This window comes from Xenopus laevis, chromosome 6S, assembly GCF_017654675.1.
Source record: "Xenopus laevis strain J_2021 chromosome 6S, Xenopus_laevis_v10.1, whole genome shotgun sequence".
Classification (NCBI taxonomy): Eukaryota; Metazoa; Chordata; class Amphibia; order Anura; family Pipidae; genus Xenopus; species Xenopus laevis.
Genome location: NC_054382.1, coordinates 41,054,470 through 41,073,734, shown reverse-complemented (window position 1 = coordinate 41,073,734; position 19,265 = coordinate 41,054,470).

Here is a 19,265-nt window from a genome sequence, read left to right as displayed (position 1 = left end):
CTCTTGTCTTTATTAAGGTTCCCTGGACATGTGTAATATAAACCGGTAACTTAAACCATTTGCAGCATTTATAATAAAGACGTCGATACAACTTTAAATTTCCCGTCCTCTGCAAATTGACCTAAGCGATAGATCACTAGCGAAGTTTCACTAGGCACAAATGAACGCTAGCGAATCTTTGCTATGAAATGCTCACACAGCCGAAGTAACGCTAGCGAAAAGTCACCAGCGTTCGACGCCTGGGATGAAACTTCGCATTTTAGTGAAATAGTGCATTCGTAGCACATTTGCTCCTGGAAGTGGTGCGAAGCTGACACTGGCGAAAATTTGCCCGTTAGTATAGAGACTGATTTATCATTTTTGGAAATTCAATAAAAAAGACAATTGTTAGAATATAAATGTAGAGACTTGAATCACAAAAAAAAGGATTGGCTCAAACTGAGGAAAGAAAATTAATTTTAAAAAAAATTGCATTGTTCCATTCTTATTTCTAAATTCAAACAAAATCAACAAGCTTTAATGCTGCATTAACACTATACATTGGCTTATAGAAAAGCTCTCAAGCATTTTTCTATTTCTCTTGCCTGGAAAATTTTGAAAATTGGAATTCAGAAAGATTTGAGGCAACATTTTATAAATACAAAATCAGCCCTCCGCCCAAATCACTATTTAGAACTCTAAATAGTATCACTAGTAAATATGTGTGGATGAATAAAAACCCTAGAATTGCCCGTAAAAAGCTCTCAGCAGATAAAAAAAACACGGAGGCCTAGGACTCCCCAATTGGGCTAACTATCATAAAGCTGCTGTCCTGACCAGATGTTTGAACTGGTCCTTCCATAGACAGACCAGAAACTTTGGACCAGGATAGAGCAAGATTCCATGGTAACGCCTCTATGAGCGAGCTTATGGATACCGCACTCTCACAGAGTATACAGGGATAAAACAGATCATAAGCTAAGATACACATTAGAAACCTGGGATGGAATGGTCAAATCAGGTAAATGGATTAATGCGCCTCCTTTGCACACCCCAATTTTTGGCAATCCAGCATTTACCCCCGGTGTAAATTTAGATAACTTTAAAGGATGGAAGAGACAGCTACACTCAGGGGCCAGTTTTTTCTACACCGGGAATCAGTTAAAACAGATAGAAGAACTAATTCCTAATCAAGAAATTTCAGACCTGGATAGGTTCAAATATCGCCAGATCAGGCACTTTATCACTTCAATATTCCCAGTGCACACTCAACGACAAGAGCCTACAGAAATAAAGCAGGTTTGGGCAAGAGAAAAGGCTCCACCGAAAGCGATCTCCTTCTTTTATAAGACTATCTCAGAGCTCTCCCCACGCCCAGCTCTCTATTTTAAATCAAAACTGAAGGAACTTAATTATAAATTATACACAAAATGGTACAAATACCCCACTAAACTAGCAAAAATTTACGGGACGGTCTCGCCTCTTTGTTGGAGATGTAAGGTCAATCAGGGAACTCTGTTACATATATTCTGGAGTTGCCCCATCTTAAAACCGTTTTGGGACGCCATACGAAATGTCATATTAGAGATTACCGGCACTGATATCAATTAGGATCCTCTGGTAGCCTTACTTCATCATACGCAACTCTCATGTTCTAAATACAAAAAATCATTAACACCAATATTATTGGATGCTGCTAAGGCGTTAATCCCACTTAAATGGAAGCAAACCAATCCCCCAGTAATCAAAGATTGGTGTAATAAGGTGCTGGAAGTCTATAGATTTGAGCAGCTGAGACCTACATCAGAGAAGGAAAGGAGGAACCTCATTAAAAAATGGTTCTATTGGACCCAATACCTAAGCTCTGACCAATACCTGCAGTTCAGCCAAACCTGATGCCAGATTCAGCAAAGGTGAGCATCCTATGCCGTCATTTTTTGTGAGCCACTTTTTTGATACCTTGAGAGCCGGCATATTCCATCTCACTAGCTTTCTCCCCCGGATTTCGGCTGCATTTGCTCAGGTAAAAGGTATGCTTTCGTTAATGGATGTGTACTGAATTTCATGAGAATAATCCTGGAAAGTTCTCCTCTTCTCCCACTCCCCACTCCTTCCCTTCTGATCTTCCTCTCCTTTTATGATCTTCTCTATCCTTTCTGTTATATGGAGGGTTGATAGCTGTATCGGAGTAATGTATCAGACATGACAATATATTCAACCTCAACCACCTCTCCCTTTCACTCAGGTAGATGTCATGGTATTGTAGGGCATCGGAAAGTGGTTAGAATGTAGACACGCTATAATGTTATGTTATGTATTGCTATGAAATGCTGACATACAATTATTCTCCTTTTTCTTTCTGTATTACGGACTGTGTGAAACCAATAAAACATTTTATTTAAAAAAATAAATAAATTCCAAATCAGTACCCATGAATAGGGTCTCAAGCAGACAGGTTCAAGGACAGAGAGTACCACTGTGAATAACTCTCCAAACTGGGAAGTAGGTCATCTGACTCCCAAGTTATTAGTTAAAGAGATCTTTTTGTATGTGTAATATGTTTGGTTAACTCGGGAAGTGACAAGCTTGTGTTATATGATGTATAAGTACTTGCACTCACTGTTAAAATTTACTAAGAAGTACTGGTACTCTCCACACTAACAGATCTCTCCAAGCCAAAATTCAAACCTAAATGTTGGGGAAGCTCAAAATCTTTGGTGTACCAGACAAAGCCCTACTCCATACTCCTATTAGGTTCAGAACTAGTGTCACTGGTTTGAGCAAAGTTGTTAACTAATTTCAGAAAGAGAGAAAGAGTGAGCACCTTAAAGATGGCATAGTAAAGGTGCCAAACAGAAGGATTAAGCATAAAAGGGTGTGAGCTTTTCAGCCCACTCAACTAGATATTTTCACAGCACAAGTCATATTGCGCCTGCCACACTGCCTACTCATAATGTGCTCCGAGAAGGCAGATACCAGAAATGGCAGAACCTTCATTTTTAATAATATAGAAGAGATTTGTTACATGGAAAGTAGTTCAAAACTTTATGAGCTGAAGGGGAAACCCTGTTTTATCTAACTGGAAATCTAGAAGAATAGTCAAAATAATGAATATGTTTATTTACTAATAATTACTTATTAATTACAAATATTAGAATGGTTTTCCATTGGGCAGTACAGGGACAAAGACATTTGCAATGTCTCTGGGCACATCCAAACTGCTTATGAACATGAGAAATTGATCATTCCAAAGGCAGTTTTGGAGACATAGATCTGCACTGCCATGGGATACTGCTCGGGGCTGGCATAATTATCCCTGTGTATAAAGCATATGATTTATAGCCCAATAAGCTGTTAGGATTTAGTTCCTTTAAACTAATTATGTCACATCTGAATATCTAACTTTAAGCTTAGAATTTCCTTTACTTTATGTGTACCAATTAACACATCCTGCTCCTGTGACAACTTCAGCAACTCTAGACCTTTGTGATTATTTTATCTTGTCTGTGTAACTTTCCATTTTGAATAGACTTTTACTAAATGTTTTCTCCTGTGAAAGTAATTATGTTGAAATCAATTTGGTTAAAAGTTTTAGTATTGTTTTTAGACATACAGTATATTAGAATTATAGAGTGTACTATGGGCATGAAAGTCCTATTAAGTTTGTTAAATGTGTGTTCTCTTATGCAGATAACCTGATCCTTTGTTACTCAGTCATTGTCAGAGAAGGGAGTATTTTAAATAGGTAAAGAATGAGTCGGATTCTGCTGAACTGTAACTCCCAACTCACACACAGCTACTTGAAACAATAAAGAGCACCGGTGGTTCTTAAGTGAAAATTCGCCAGCGTCAATTTCCAGTTTTCATGATTTTCAGTGAAAATGTCTGATTTTCACTATTTTTCGTGAAAATGTTTGAATTTAAAGATTTTATTCGTGAATATGTTCGAATTTCCCAATTTTTTCATGAAAATGTTCGAATTTCAGGATTTTTTTCGTTAAACTTACAGATTTCACAATTTTTCCAAAAATGTTTGCGAATTTCCCAAATTTTGCAGGAAATTCGCAAATTTTTCAGCGAAACGGGAGAAATTCACCCATCACTAGCTCTAAACTATTACTTGCTGGCTATGCCATTGATGAGAAAGCACAGTATAGGGTCCCCACAGTATTAAAAGAAAAACAGAAATGCAGAATGTTTGTTGCCTGGGACTATTTTATATCTTTATTGTTAAAGATATTATTTAGGCTATAATTACAGATCATATATTACAGGGGTTTGTGCCTTCAATTTTTTCTTTATATAAACATTCATATTTCAGATTAAGTGAAAAAAACTAAACTAGTATGCCATCCCTTGAAAGATATATGACAATATTCTGTTCATCCCCACTACTTTGGCCATAAGGCTGTCAACATGAATAGTGCTAATAATGTCTTACTGACCTAAAGCTATTTTTTAGGGGGTATAAACTAGTTCTATATCAATCTTCTTTTAATTTGAGGTGATGCAGGCCATACATCCCGCTGTGACTAAAGACAACTGTTTCTACAACAATACTGTCATATTTAGTCATCTAATAATTTGAGCTGAAGAAACCATTTTGACTTTTGCTAGCAGTCCATTAGAAGCGATGGAATAAAAAAAAAAAATATATATATATATATTTCATTTATATGACATCATTTATATTAATTGTTTAGATCTTAGAGCTAAATAATTACGTAATTTATTTGCTATTCAGCCATGTTTTGAACACCGGAAAACCCCAAAATGTTTGAAGCTGCATTTTATCTGTTTTCTTTAAAACCTGGTAGATTTAGCTGACCTTAATTCTGTCCTTGATTCTGTCATGGGAAAACATGTTTTCTTTTACAAAATACATCAGTTAAAAGTGCTCTAGCAGAAAGTGCTCCTGCATTGAAATCCATTTTTCCAAAGAACAAACTGATTTTTTAATATTTAATTTTGAAATCTGACATGGGATAGACATGTTGTCAGTTTCCCAGGTGCCCCCAGTCATGTGACTTGTGCTCTCATAAACTTCAGTCACTCTTTACTGCTACACTGCAAGTTGGAATCATATAATTCTCCCCCCCCCTTCCCCCCAGCAGAGAATAGTAAAAATCCATAGGAAAAAGTCCAGCTAACCCAAGTCGCTTCTCTTTTATTTACATTGAGTAGGAGAAACAATATCTTATCTGAAAGTAGTTCCATTGTGAAGTGCTGGCTCTTTCTTAAAGCACGACCAGGCAAAATGACCTGAGATGGCTGCCTACACACCAATATTACACCTAAGAAAAAATACATTTATTGGTTCAAGAATAACATTTTAAATGGTAGAATGAATTATGTGCACTGGGCACCGTGTAATTTAGCAATAAAAACTATACAATAAAAATCATAACAGAGTCCCTTTTAATCATTTTCATTAGTTGACATAAATACAAGTTTAAGAATTCAGGGTGCAGGTTATTTATGGGAAAAAGTTCAGTATCTATCCCCTTAATAAATATTCTAAAATCAGCTGGACCATCTAAGATGCATAGTTGTGGATGTGCCTTAGAAATGCTTGTAAGACTAGGGTCAGTGCTTTAACATTAGGAAAACAAAAATGTTGGAGCAAGGCAATCAAAGGTCACGCAGGGATCAGACGGATGTAGAGTAAAAATAAAAATCTTTATTAGTATAAACTGCTCATGCCTGACGCGTTTTGTGTCGAGGACACTTAGTCATAGGCCATAGCAATGACAAACAAGGGTCGATATTTAAGGGTCAAACCACCAATAACAAAGAGGAAGGGAGTGGAAACATATAATGGAGTTCACAATTTAAAGAGATCAGAAAAAAGTGCACAGATAAAACCAACTAGTATGTACAAATATTGCCAAAGGTTACAAAGACACAACATTTTTTGCAAAAAATGCAAAATTCATATGCATATAATAAAAACATAAACATATAGAGAGTGTTCATACTAAATACAATGGACATATATAAACATAATCAATTTGAATGCTTATGTATTAGTAAATAAATATGTATGTATAGGAGTAAGAAAATATATGGATCAAGCAGAAGGTCAAACTGCATAGATAAACAATTAAAGAAACATCTCATCCTAAAAATTGACATTATAGTAACATTGTATGTTTAAGGAATAGTAAATTAACATAATAAGTATATTGTTCTGAAAGTTATTAGGGTTAAAACTGAAAAACATCACTTCGTATGGTCATTAGTTATTATTGACCCATCATAGGAACCTGTACTTTTTAGAAAGGAGAAAAGGAAGATCAAATACTCATAAAGATGTGAATAATAAGTGATAATAGCAGGAACTCAGAGTTCATGCCCCTGGGCATTCTGGTATCAAGGGTGAATATCCAGAACATTTCGCGTTTGAGTATTTTATGTTACATATCACCGCTTCTGTAAGGGGCTGTGACACACTCAATCCCTTGAATTAGGAAATGGTCCAGATTTCCTTCACTACAAAAAGAAAAATTTTAGAAACGTTTGTGGGTTTCTTATTCTTGATATCGGAAACATGTTCCCTGATCCTCTCCCTTAAGCACCGCAAAGTTTGCCCAACATATTGTGCACCACATTTGGTGCACGTAATCAGATCTATCACATTTTTTGTACCACAGTTGATGTACTGCCCTGTTTTATATGTCTTCCCTGTGGAGTTTGTGACAAAACTTACATCACAATTCATAAAGGGACACAATTTGCAGCGTGTCGAACCGCATCTAAAAGAGCCTTGGTATGTGAGCCATGTGGGTGTTCTGCCTCCTATATCCCGAATAGCACTAGGGGACAAATTCTTACCTAAAATGTCACATTTTCTAGTTACGAACTGGTATTCTGATCCAAGAATAGTTTTTAATTTAGCATTTATCTGCAGAATAGGAAGATGTCTATTAATAATGTGTTTTATGCTTGGAAGTTGAGGACTAAAGGTAAGTATACATAATGGTGTAGTTGGCTGTTTGTGCCGAGATCGATTGGAATTATTCAAATATTTCTTGTTCAAAATTGAATGGTGTGCAGTTTTTAGGGCGCTTTCATAAGCACAGACAAATGTTACTCCCTGGCCATGAGTCTATCTCGCAGAAGACAAGATTGTTTTACAAATGCTTGAAAATTAGAACATTGGCGTTTCAGGAGCAAAAATTTCCTATTGGGATATTATTGAGATGTTTCGGGTGGAATGAAGAGGCCTGTAAGATGGTATTCGTGGCAGAATCTTTACGAAAAAGGGTAGTAGAAACGACTCCATCTTTGCCCTCTAAAAGAATGTCTAGAACGCTAATATGTGTAGAATTGTATTCATGAGTGAAACGCAAGTTAAGATTATTGCATTTTAGATATTGTACAAAATTCATGAAATTTAGTTCATCCCCAGTCCAAATCAGAATCAAATCATCTATGTAACGTCCATAAAAATGTATATATTTTTTGTAAGGGTTGTCATCACCATATATGTATTTATACTCCCACCATGTCATATAGAGGTTAGCATATGAGAGAGCGAATTTCACTCCCATGGCGTTGCCCTGTTTTTGAAGGTAATATTTCTCATTAAAAAGAAAAAAGTTATGTGTTAATAGGTGTTGGATAGATTCTTGAAGAAAGAGTTTCAAGGGATTTTGCTGTAATTGTCAATGTGATTCACGATAGCTTCAAGACCAAGATGATGCAGAATACATGAGTACAAGGCTTTCACATCAACTGTTGCCCATTTAAAATGTGATTGCCAATTGATGTGAGTCATAGTTTGGAACCACTATCCGAACTGGTAGACTCTTATCTACAACCATTAGTGTTACATTCCCCTGCCTATATAAAAGATATTGGCCAAGTAGTCCAAACTATGACTCACATAAATTGGCAAAATTCATAGTCATTTACAAGTATCAGGGCAAGAGTCGCCTGGGGATTGTGTCAATTACACCTCTAAATTGACATTAACCTGTGATGCCACCTGCAGTGGGAACACTGGAATACTGTCATGTTCAGGGAAGAAGTAGCACCAGGGTTCTCCAGCATTAATAAGCCCACTTACACATGATTCAGCAGAAGGGGCAGGTCAGACACAATGGCACTTTGTGCGACTATACAGAAGTGCAAGGAGTACCTTTATTAATTAGAATCAATAAGCACAACATGCAAGTCCGTTTTATTGAGACAGCACTTGGATCTGATTTAGTAAATTACCTGTTGTAAATGACCTGGTCTGTATTTTATGTGGCAGCATGATCAGAGGAACTTTCTGCTGACTTTCATACAAATTGATTTTGTTTTAACTTCAGATGTGAAAAATACTAAACAAAGATATTACTCAGCTTCCTTCCAAACTTCTCATGGTATGGTGATGACCTAAAGGAAAAGACTGGGGGAAGATTTTGGTTTTTTGTTAGCTTGTTAATAATAATTAATAGAACATAAGACAATTCATCTTGAGTAACTCACTAGTATCAATACTAATTCTCCTACCAAAGAACTGCAGTCAATTTGTTTTACAAGTCCTAGCCCAACAACTGCTTTATCTTGCACAGGAGCCACCACTTTATTTGATGTGCTACAGGTATGGGATACGTTATCCAGAAACCCATTATCCAGAAAGTCTCTCCCATAGACCTTATTTTATCCAAATAATCCAAAAATTTTTTAAAAAAAATTGTAATCATTTAACAGCACCTTGTACTTAATTCAAAACTAAGATATAATAAATTCTTATTGGAAGTAAAACCAGCCTATTGGATTTATTTAGGGGCATTTTTATCAAAATACAATTTTTTTTATTTAAAAAAGCCCAAGCAAACTAGAATCCATGATTTGACCTTATTTATTGTTAAAATAGGGTAATAACTCAATAAAATCGAGCGAAAATCTGAATTGTATGATTTTTTCAGGCTTTTTCCCAGGAAATTTTGATTTCTTCAGATTGTTGCTTGAAAAGCCGGAAATAGTTGGATTTGTGAGCTAATTTCAGCACAGACCACAGAAACTTCCAAATAGGATAGGGTCCTCTCCCATTGACTTACTGTATGTACAACCTCGGCAGGTCTGAGATGCTGGATTTTCAGATTCTAAATTTTTCCATCTTTGGGGTATAATAAATCTCGAAAAATTTGAGGGTTTTTTTCCACTAAAAATTTGGATATAGTTAAATAAAAACTCTTTTTCTATAGTTAAAAAACATTTTTGGATTCAGACTTTAATAAATAACCCCCTTAATATTTAATTTTTTTTCTAGTAGACTTAAGGTATGAAGATCCAAATTACAGAAAGATCCAGAAAACTCCAGGTCCCAAGCATTTTGGATGAGAGGGCCCTGCACCTGTATAATGAAATACTGCATAAAAAAAACAAGCAGTAATCCTAAATATATGCAATACAAAAAGTATTTGTATTTCTGATTTTTGTATAGTTTTGTTACACTACAGTACATAGTAAAATGTCCTGCACAAGTGTCAGTATATATTGTTATAATAAAGTTATATGCCTATGATTAAGGGAACTCTTTCCCGAAACGCGTAAGGCAATGTGGATCCACCTCATGTTGGAATAAATTCCTTATTTATTTTATCCGGAGTGCCGCATGTTTGTTTTTCTATTACCAAGGCACAGCAGAGGCGCTGGTGGCTGAGCACCCGGTTCTGGAGTGGCATCAAGTGGGGGAGGAACTAGTGATGGGCGAATTTATTCGGCAGGCGCAAATTTGCGGTGAATTCCCGCAATTCGCCGCCGGCGAATACATTTGCGAAACCCCTGCAAAAATTTGCTGGCATTTTTTTGGACGCCAACGCAATGTCACCAAAAAAGGATGCCAGCATCAAAAACAGACGCTGGCATCAAAAACGAGATGCTGTCGCAGTTTCATGAATTTTCGCCGTTTGGCAAATTTCACAGGAAATTCGCAAAATTTTTCGACGAAGCGAAACGCCCCTAATCCGCCCATCACTAGGAAGAACACCAGCGAGGGGTGAGTTTGGATCGGCTCTATCCTTTTGACTGTTTATAATAAAGTTAACATTTACATTTAACATCACTTTACAGTGCAAATTATTTGAACAAGCTAAGTCTGAATGGCTAACATGAATACACACTACAATGTATTTTACATTTTTTCATTGCATGCATTGGGGTATTATGAGGATATGATTGAACTGATGGATATAGCAGATGATGGTTTCTTTAACTAATGTGTAAGGAACCCTGCCAGGAAAATTTCATGTCTACATCTGGTTAGCCAACATTTTAGAACGTGGAAGCAAATTAAAGTGGAGCCCCAGGGGTCAAGTGACCATAATCTGATTAAATTGGATATAATCTGTAAACCAAAGCAAATTAAAAGAAAACTAAAAAGGATACGTTTAGACTAGTAAACACTAAAATGTGAAAAATACATAGCCAAATGTATTGGAAATTTAACCCAGAATTTACTTGTCTAGAAGCAGATGGATATTTATTCAAACTTAAGCCTTAATTTAAGAAAAGATATACAAAATAATGTTTGGTTAATTTAGAGTTTTTAATTAATTAAAAAGAATGGCATCTTGGAATGAATGGATTTAAATAGGTCAGAGATATTTTGTTTATGGATAAAGATGTAACACATATGCTTTGTAGTTAAATTAGCATTAAGACACTGTTTAAACTTGCAAAACATTTCTTTCAAGCAGAAATTTCATTTTCATTATGCATTTGTTGACACAAATGAAAACATATACTTATAAAGGTGTATATGTCTCTATTTAATCTTTCTATTGTAGGCAATAAATATTATTTTTAAAAAAGAGACAAGAACTTACCAATATGGTAAAAGAAATAAGGGGCATTTACTAAGTGCAGGACAGCGTGAAAAGTGCAGATTAAAGGGCAGTTCTGCATTTCTTTGAATTTTAACAGGTCTCTGCACTCCAAGTTGACCTCAGAGACCTACATTCCCTCCACGAAACAGCACCGCCTGTAAAGGATTGGGGATATGTGACATATTCTGTATATGAGCTCTAGCACTTGAGTATGGGGTTCTAATAAATTACCCCTATAGTTAATGGTTTCTTGCTGTCAGTATAGCAAATGTACCAGATCAGTGAAAGAAAAGGAAACCCTATATACCACTGTATTTCAACCCCCTAACATGCCCATCAGTGGGAGCGGTGTCAAGTAAAAAATCTTTATAAACACTTAAACACACCCACAGTAGTTCACTTGGGCAACAAGAGGCCATTATATGCTTGCTGTAAATATGGAACTTTCGAGTCAACAGAAACTGACGCTAACTGCTTTGATTTAGTATTTGGCCTTCTAGTCAACTTGCTCAGTCATCAAATATAGGAAAATTAATGTGCAATTTCTGCTTGCCAATATTACCCTCTATTCCATTGACAGAAAGGCAGACATGACACTGTTTAGGTGGTCGATGCAATAACTATTTTCTTTGAACTAAATCTTAACAAAGAAGTAGGCTTTGAATGTATTATGTAAATGTTTCATGTTTTGGGCTTTGTGTTGGGGACCAACGCCCTTTAGCAATCAAGTAAACAGCACACAATAAGGTTTGATCTCAGTTGCCTGATCTTAGGGACTGCCTCACAAAAGCATTTTGATTTACAATAATATTAGCCCTGATGATAACACTTGAATTTCATTTTCTGCATGATAACTTCAGCCACTAAGCTTAGTTTCTTCATAGCAATCCAGAGCACATTGAGCATGTGCAGTAAAGCCTTACAAGATCCAAAATGGCAAACTCCTGTAGAGAAATTTAAAGGAAATTGGTCAAGAATAGTGATGGGCGAATTTATTCGCCAGGCGCGAATTTGCGGCAAATTTGCGCGATTCGCCGCCAGCGAATAAATTCGCGAAACGCCCGCGAAAATTCGCAGCAAAAATTCGCGATTTCGCCCATCACTAGTCAAGAACCGCAAATTCGCCCATCACTAGTCAAGAACTGCATAAAATCCTTTATCAAGCAGTGTCACTTTTAGCATACAACTTAATATATCTTGATTACAGTTACCAGCATGCTTGAAAGGAATAGTTTAGTGTAAATATAAAATTGGGTAAATAGATAGGCCATGCAAAATAAAAATATTTTCTAATATATTTAGTTAGCCAAAAATTTAAGCTATAAACGCTGGAGTTTCGCGAATATTTCGCCCGTTTCGCAAATTTCACAGGAAATTCATGAAATTAGTGGGACAAATTCGCCCATCACTAATTGTGTCTCATAAGTCACTTTAAGTCACTGATTGGTTACTGACTGGTATCAGGTCAAATCATGGTTCCCCAAACTTTTTTTGGCCCATGAGTCACATTCCAATGTAAAAAGAGTTGGGCAGCAACACATGCATGAAAAGAGTCCCTGGGGTGCCAAATAAGGGCTATGATTGGCTATTTGGTAGCCCCTATATGGACTGGCAACCTACAGGAGGTCTATCTATCTGCAACCAAAACTTGCCTCCAAGTCTGGAATTTAAAAATAAGCACCTGTTTTGAGGCCTCTGGGACCAACATCCAAGGGGTTAATGAACAACATGTTACTGCTGGTTGGGGATCACTGGGTTAGAGAAATGAAAAGAGTAATGTTCTTGTTATTACATCTGAGATCTGTTCACTCCCTTTATAAATTACATTTTTGCCTAACTTTATTTATTTTGCACAGTCTATCTATTTACTCATTTTCATTTTTCCACTGAACTGTTCCTTAAATCCATTTTATATAATGGACAATTCTTGGATTTCTAGTATTTACTGTATATCCCCTTGAAAAAAATCCAAAAAGAATAATTTGACTACTTATAATAACCGAGCAGACTAACTGTGTATACTTGATTGCACTTTTCAAATCAGTGATAATCAAACAACGTGGCCCCAACAAGTTCACATTTAACGTCCCATCACCTTGTATTAGTGAATGTGGCAGACTGCAGAAAACGTCCTAGCATTGGTAAGTAGAAACCTTAAGGCCACTGAGAAGCACGTATCTATGTTCTGCTCTTCTGTCAGCATTCTTTACTTCTTCACCAGTGAAAGATCCATGTGAATAAAACCATTTTGAACCAGAGGAGCAGAAAGACCTGCTTTTAACTACTTAGAAAAATCTATCCTATAGGCAAAAGTAATGTAGCCTCATCACGCCGACTCAAAAGGTTAATGTGAACTGACTGCCACAATGTACGATGCCATCTTAAAATAAGAGAGATGGGGGGAACTCATTTGACAGAACTGTTCACACTTTCTCTGCACAGCTGGGAGACATTAGGTTGATTTCCCAGGATTTGTCTATTTCCAGAATGGTGAGTAAAGGGAGAACAAAATGCTGCATCCGTGGAGATTACCCCCCTCCTTACCTACCCTCAGACTCGGAATCTGCAGTCGTGTTTTAGTGCTGCATTTAACCAGTGTTGAAATAAAAAATTTGCATATTTGTTTTCTCCTAGACAAGGGAGCATTCTGAAAATAAATGCATATCTGTTAGTATAAGAGCATGTGTTTTAGCCTTCAAATGAGCTCTTTCTCTCAAGAATAATACCAAAAAATTGAATTTACTGGCATTTTTTGCTTTTTGAGGTTAGACCATCTTAAAGAGGACCCGTCACCCAAAAAAATTATTCCAAATCCTATTTTATCACATTAGTCAAGCAAAATTAACTTTAATTACACTATATAAATTATTTGAATCTTGTTTCCTTCAGTCTGGGAATTCAAAATGATTGCAACAGGCAGCAGCCATTTTGTCGACACTGCTTTTAAGGAACGCCTTGCATCATCTCAGAATCTTGTTTTGTGCACAGAATGTGGGACCCGATGTCCATCCCCATGCCCTGGTTACACAATTAAATGGTAAAGAGAACGGGGGAATGTGGGGAGAGCAGTGACATCTAGGAAGTGCTGAATGGAAAATGAAAGTAATTGTCTGCCCGCCTCTATGCCCATGGCAAGAAAGGATTCAAACTGATATGAGACAAACTGTGGTCAGTTGTCTGATATTAACTCCTTTGGATTACCTTGCTCCTGCCCTGAAACTGGTCAGTTACTTAAAGGATCCAATCCCTGTGCTTGGTTGCTTGCCAGTGACTGTACAATTTGAATCAAATACTGCAAAATGTGACTTTTACATTGTGAATAAGGGAACTGCTATACTTGGAAGGGATCTCTTTGCTGCATTATACCTACAATTAGTTGATGGTCTCATTACTACAGCACCAGTGCCTGCCACACAGCCAGTGTCTAAAATTTCACCACAAAGCAACACTTCACTGGGTTGTGCAAAGAACTTTGTACACAAAGTTACCGTATATACTCGCGTATAAGCCGAGTTTTTCAGCACCCAAAATGTACTGAAAAACTCGACCTCGGCTTATACGCGGGTCAGCTAAATCCCTGCACATACCGTAGCCAATCCCTCCACACACCTCCCTCTCCCATAGCGCATCAGGACTGTCTGTGACTGACTGTCACGATCGCCGCCCGGAGCAGGTCCAGGAGCTCCGGGCGGCGCGTCCTTCCCTGCCGGCGTCGCTCCCAAAATGGCGGCGCCCGTGGCCGCCACGTGGGTCAAATCTGCCATTGCCTTCTACAGTACTTGAACTCTGCAAGTCTGAGTTGGAGTACTTTTTTATTTGGACTTTTAATACCATCGGTGTTTAATAAATCTGGAAAAATTCAAGTCCTTTTTTCTACAAAAAATTGTGTTTTTTTCATTTAAAAGGCAGAAAAAAATCAGACTTTATTAAATAACCTCCTAAGGGCTGAACTCCACGGCGAGTTGATATCCGATTCGCCGGCCAAGTGATGACACTCATGCAACGTGCCAAATGCAAAGAAGTTAAAGGAACTGAACGTGAAATTGCAGGTACAAACTACATGTATCCGACTGTCGGATGAAGACGTAGGGTGCGGCGTTCACAACCGACAGTCGGATACATGTAGTTTGTACCTGCAATTTCACTTTCAGTTCCAATATCTTCTGCACATCCGACTTGTCGCATCCGTGTCATCGCATAACGACGAATCCGACATCAACGTGCTGTGGAGTTCAGTCCTAAATGTTATGATTGCAGCTACTTGTAATGGCATGGATAATTTTCAAATGAGAAAAACCAGAAGCTTTGTTGGTGAAAAGTGTTCAGGTGCATTCATGTGCATCATTATTTTGTATGCTGATTGCTATGCTGTTTTTACGTGAATCCATTTTTATGTTTTTTTAATCTTACAAACTGTGCTTTTTTACATTGCTTCTAATGCCTTCTTGTTAAATCTCAGTGGTTTAATTTTATTTTTAGCACCTTTTTTTTCATTTTGCATATACTGTAACTGCAGCAACACTTATTTAACATATTTTTAAAAGATTTCCACTTTGCTTCTGTGCTTTTTTCAGTACTTTATCTTAATTTAACATCTTTAAAGAAGCCCTGACAAGATTATGCCTCGTCACTCACAAATCCTAGGATAACACCACTAGTAATGTTTTAGGGTTTTCTTATTAATGCAAAAAAAAAAAAAAAATTAAATAATAAACAAGCAATTACCCTAATTTTTTGCTTTTTAAAGGAACATCCCATAAGTAGAACATACATCTTCTGGAGCTGTATATTGCATTTAAAAGGGCAGGTAGCACGAAAATAGAAAAAATATGTACCTTCTTGTAGACGGCACATGCATACATTGTGGGATTTTTTTCTGCTTCTTATAAATCTCACGGGTAATCAGCTGGTCCCAATGTGTTTGTGGGTCAGAAGAATGTTGTTAAAATATCTCGGTCACAGTTTTTGAGCAACAATTGCCTGATCTGCTAATGTATGGGTCCAGGCGATTACCACTGAGATGAATGGAAAGGGATTATGGGCATTTTGTCATACACTGTGGATCTGTTACATACTAATACTACATACGGCATCCGGGTGAAACCCCCAAAATTGCTGCATGTGACTTTGCCCTCATAGCTTATATCCAACTGCATTTTAAAATAAAATAGCTTTAGGTAACAACAGAACTACTTTTCATCTTCTAGGTGTGAAAACATGGCATGCGATTCCTATTTACCACTGCTTATATACAAAAGTACAAATTAATAGTCAATTAACTGGTATAAAAAGTGGAGTCTTGAGTCCTTTTGTGCATAACTACAAGGGGGCATGTATGGACAAATGTTTTACAAGTGAGCATGCTTAGAAAGACCCATGGTATTGGTGAAGTCACCAGTAGACAGACTTTTGCCCCTTGTGACCATTAAAGTGATGGGCCAAATTGGCATGTTCAGGTCTGTTGGCCACTGCCACAGCAATCAGCTCACACAGGAGGCCCATGCAAATCCATAAGGACTATATCCACAACACAGTATGGTCTTTGCTTGATGTGATTTTTCCAGATATGAAAAGATATTGATCCAGGGCTTTTTGTCTATGCAAGGGCCATTTATAATGGCCTGGATGCAGTGCACTAAGAAGGAAAGGCTCAAGTTACACAGCAGATAAGATCTGTTAACCTGTGCCATATAGTCTTTTTTCAATTTCCACTACACAGCAGCTTCTTTATATGAACTATAGTAGTGTTTCTGAAGCAAACACATCAGTTATACCAGTGCAGGGTAACAGTACATGATATTTTCATTACTTTAAAAATTTTTGGTGTTACTGTTCCTTTAAGGTCAGAATTAGACCTTAGAAGGCAGTAGAAACTAATAAAGAAAGAAATAGGTGCTGTGTTTAAGGAACTGTCTTGGTAAGCTCATCAAGAAGAATACATCTTCTAATGGAAATAACTTGTAATATAACTAAATACTTTTTGTTCATCTTAAAAGGATTAAACTTACAGCACTCAAATAATAAAAAAAAAAACGTAACAGTTTCCATATTTATAAACATGAAATGCTTTTTTGTGATACCGGCTCTTTAACGCTGAACTTGACTGCAAATATGGAACAGATATTTTTGCTTGTGGATTTGCTTACAAAAAGAGAAGTGGTGTGTGGTATGTGTGGTGTATAACCCTATACCTAAAAGTACCTGTGTTTGTTAAATGTGTGTAAGATATCTGAAAGCCACATGCAGTATTATCTGCTTATTTAGAAACCTGTGTTGGTTTTGAAATGTGTGATTTTATGGGAATTTTTACTTTGTGCCATCTAGATTTTGTAAAATGATGGCATCCTTTCTGAGATTTGTAAATGAGCATTTTTTCTATTAAAGGGGTTGTTGCTTTTTTCGGTTCAGTTGTTTTCAACTGAAGACTTTTTAAAAATTGCTTTCCATCTTTTATTTTTTACTGTTTTTTTCCTAAATTTAATTTTAAAGTTTAATGTTCCTGTCTTTGCTCAGCAATCCAGGTGCAAATTCGGGTCTGTTACAATGTGCACCATTAATTTCTCAGCAGTATCTATGGAATAACAGCAACTATTGTGTCAATTATAACAGCTGCCTTTAATAAAACTCAAGGAATCTGCTCAGCAAGGCTAAAGATGACAAATGTATTAACTAAGGGGGTTTTTCATTAAAATTCGACTTTTTCTCACTGTAATTTACCAAATAAAAGTTGTCGAAGAAAATCAGTGCGACAAAAAGTTGAATTATGTTTCAATTTGAATCATGCAACTTTATCGAATTGTTGCCTCAACAACTCAAAATGAATGAAACCAGCGCCAAATAGCCTGAAACTATTGAGAATCCTGAAGGTAAAAAACATGTTACAGTTGTTAAAGGGTCCAACTGCCATTGACTTTTATATAATTTCAACATGTTTTAGCTGGAGTATTTTTGGATTCTGATATTTCACAGCTTCAGAGCATAATAAAATCCAGAAAAAAATTTCCCCTTTAAAAAGTCAACCACAAAGTTTTGGAGTTAAAAATAGGCCCCTAAATGTATCTGCTTAGAACAGTTACAGAGTCGGTGACCCCCCTGCTTTAGAAAGACATAAGAAAGGTGGAAAAATTAAATGTTACACTTTAATATTAGAAAAATGGTCACAAATAGAAAGTAACTGGGAAAAGTCTTTATATCTGGTGAGTGAAAATAAAAGATGGAAAGCAAAAAAGATGGGAAAAAAAGTCTTTGTTTATGGTGAAGAATCTGAAAACAACTGAACTGAAAAAAGTGTTTTAAAAAATAAAAACGGGTCAGATTCACCAATCACTAATCATTTTCTATATTGTGCACCATTCCTTCACTTTACAAAAACAAACAGTAGAATTTAGTAGCTAGATAGCTTTAAAATAACTGTAAACTACACAGATATTTATTGGGGAAATAATTTTCATTTGTTAACTCATCTTCTATCACTTAATTGTTTAACACTGACTCCCTATAAACATAAAAATACCAATACCCAACACTGTTTGAGGTTGCATGTATATATTATTATTCATTATAGTAGATAATTGTGCAATGGTTTAACAAAAGGAAGAACCACTGCAACATGTTAAGACCTTCAAATTTACATTCAAAAATCTATAAAGTCTGAGTCATTAAACCACATTTTCCATGTTTATTATTGGTCTTTGTTATTAGCAGAAAATCAAAGTAAATTCAGATACTGATACTGTGTCAAAGAACAAGACAAAGAAACCCTTCTAAATCAATATGGCTGATATTGTGTGGTTCCATCTTCTATCAACTCAGCTTGGAAAATTTTAACCTGGCTTTGAACCTTGTGCTCCGATAGCTATATGTATCGTTTTCTCTAAGCACTAATTGGTTTAAAGACTGGTGCATAGAGCCATGAAACACTTGATAATGCTCAGTCACAGAAGGATAAGCCACAAAGAGGAATTAGCAGTGACAGAAAATACACAGAAACAAGAAGAAAGTAATTTATGTCCCACTGGGGCTTTAGACACTGCAATGGCCAGGGAGGCTAACGTCTCTTTCAGAAGCAGACTTGTGATAATGTTAAGACTTTTTAGGAGAACACTGAAATCATTTTAAACGGACATGCAATTGATTGATTGAAGCCACTTTGGATAAGTGAATCATTTACAGAAATCAATTGAGTTGAGTTTCTTTCCATATAAGTGTAAAAACTAAAATAGAAGAATGTTCAATTTTTCGTGTGAAACAAATCCATTGTCTGAAACGTATTTAATAATTATGATTAAACATCAGTGTTGACCCAAAGCCAAAGTAAAAGAGGAATTATACACTTTGCCATATATATATATATATATATATATATATATATATATATATATATATATATATATACATATAAATATATATATATATATATATATATATGAAGAAAACTAGTATAAAGCCAATATAAATGGCACT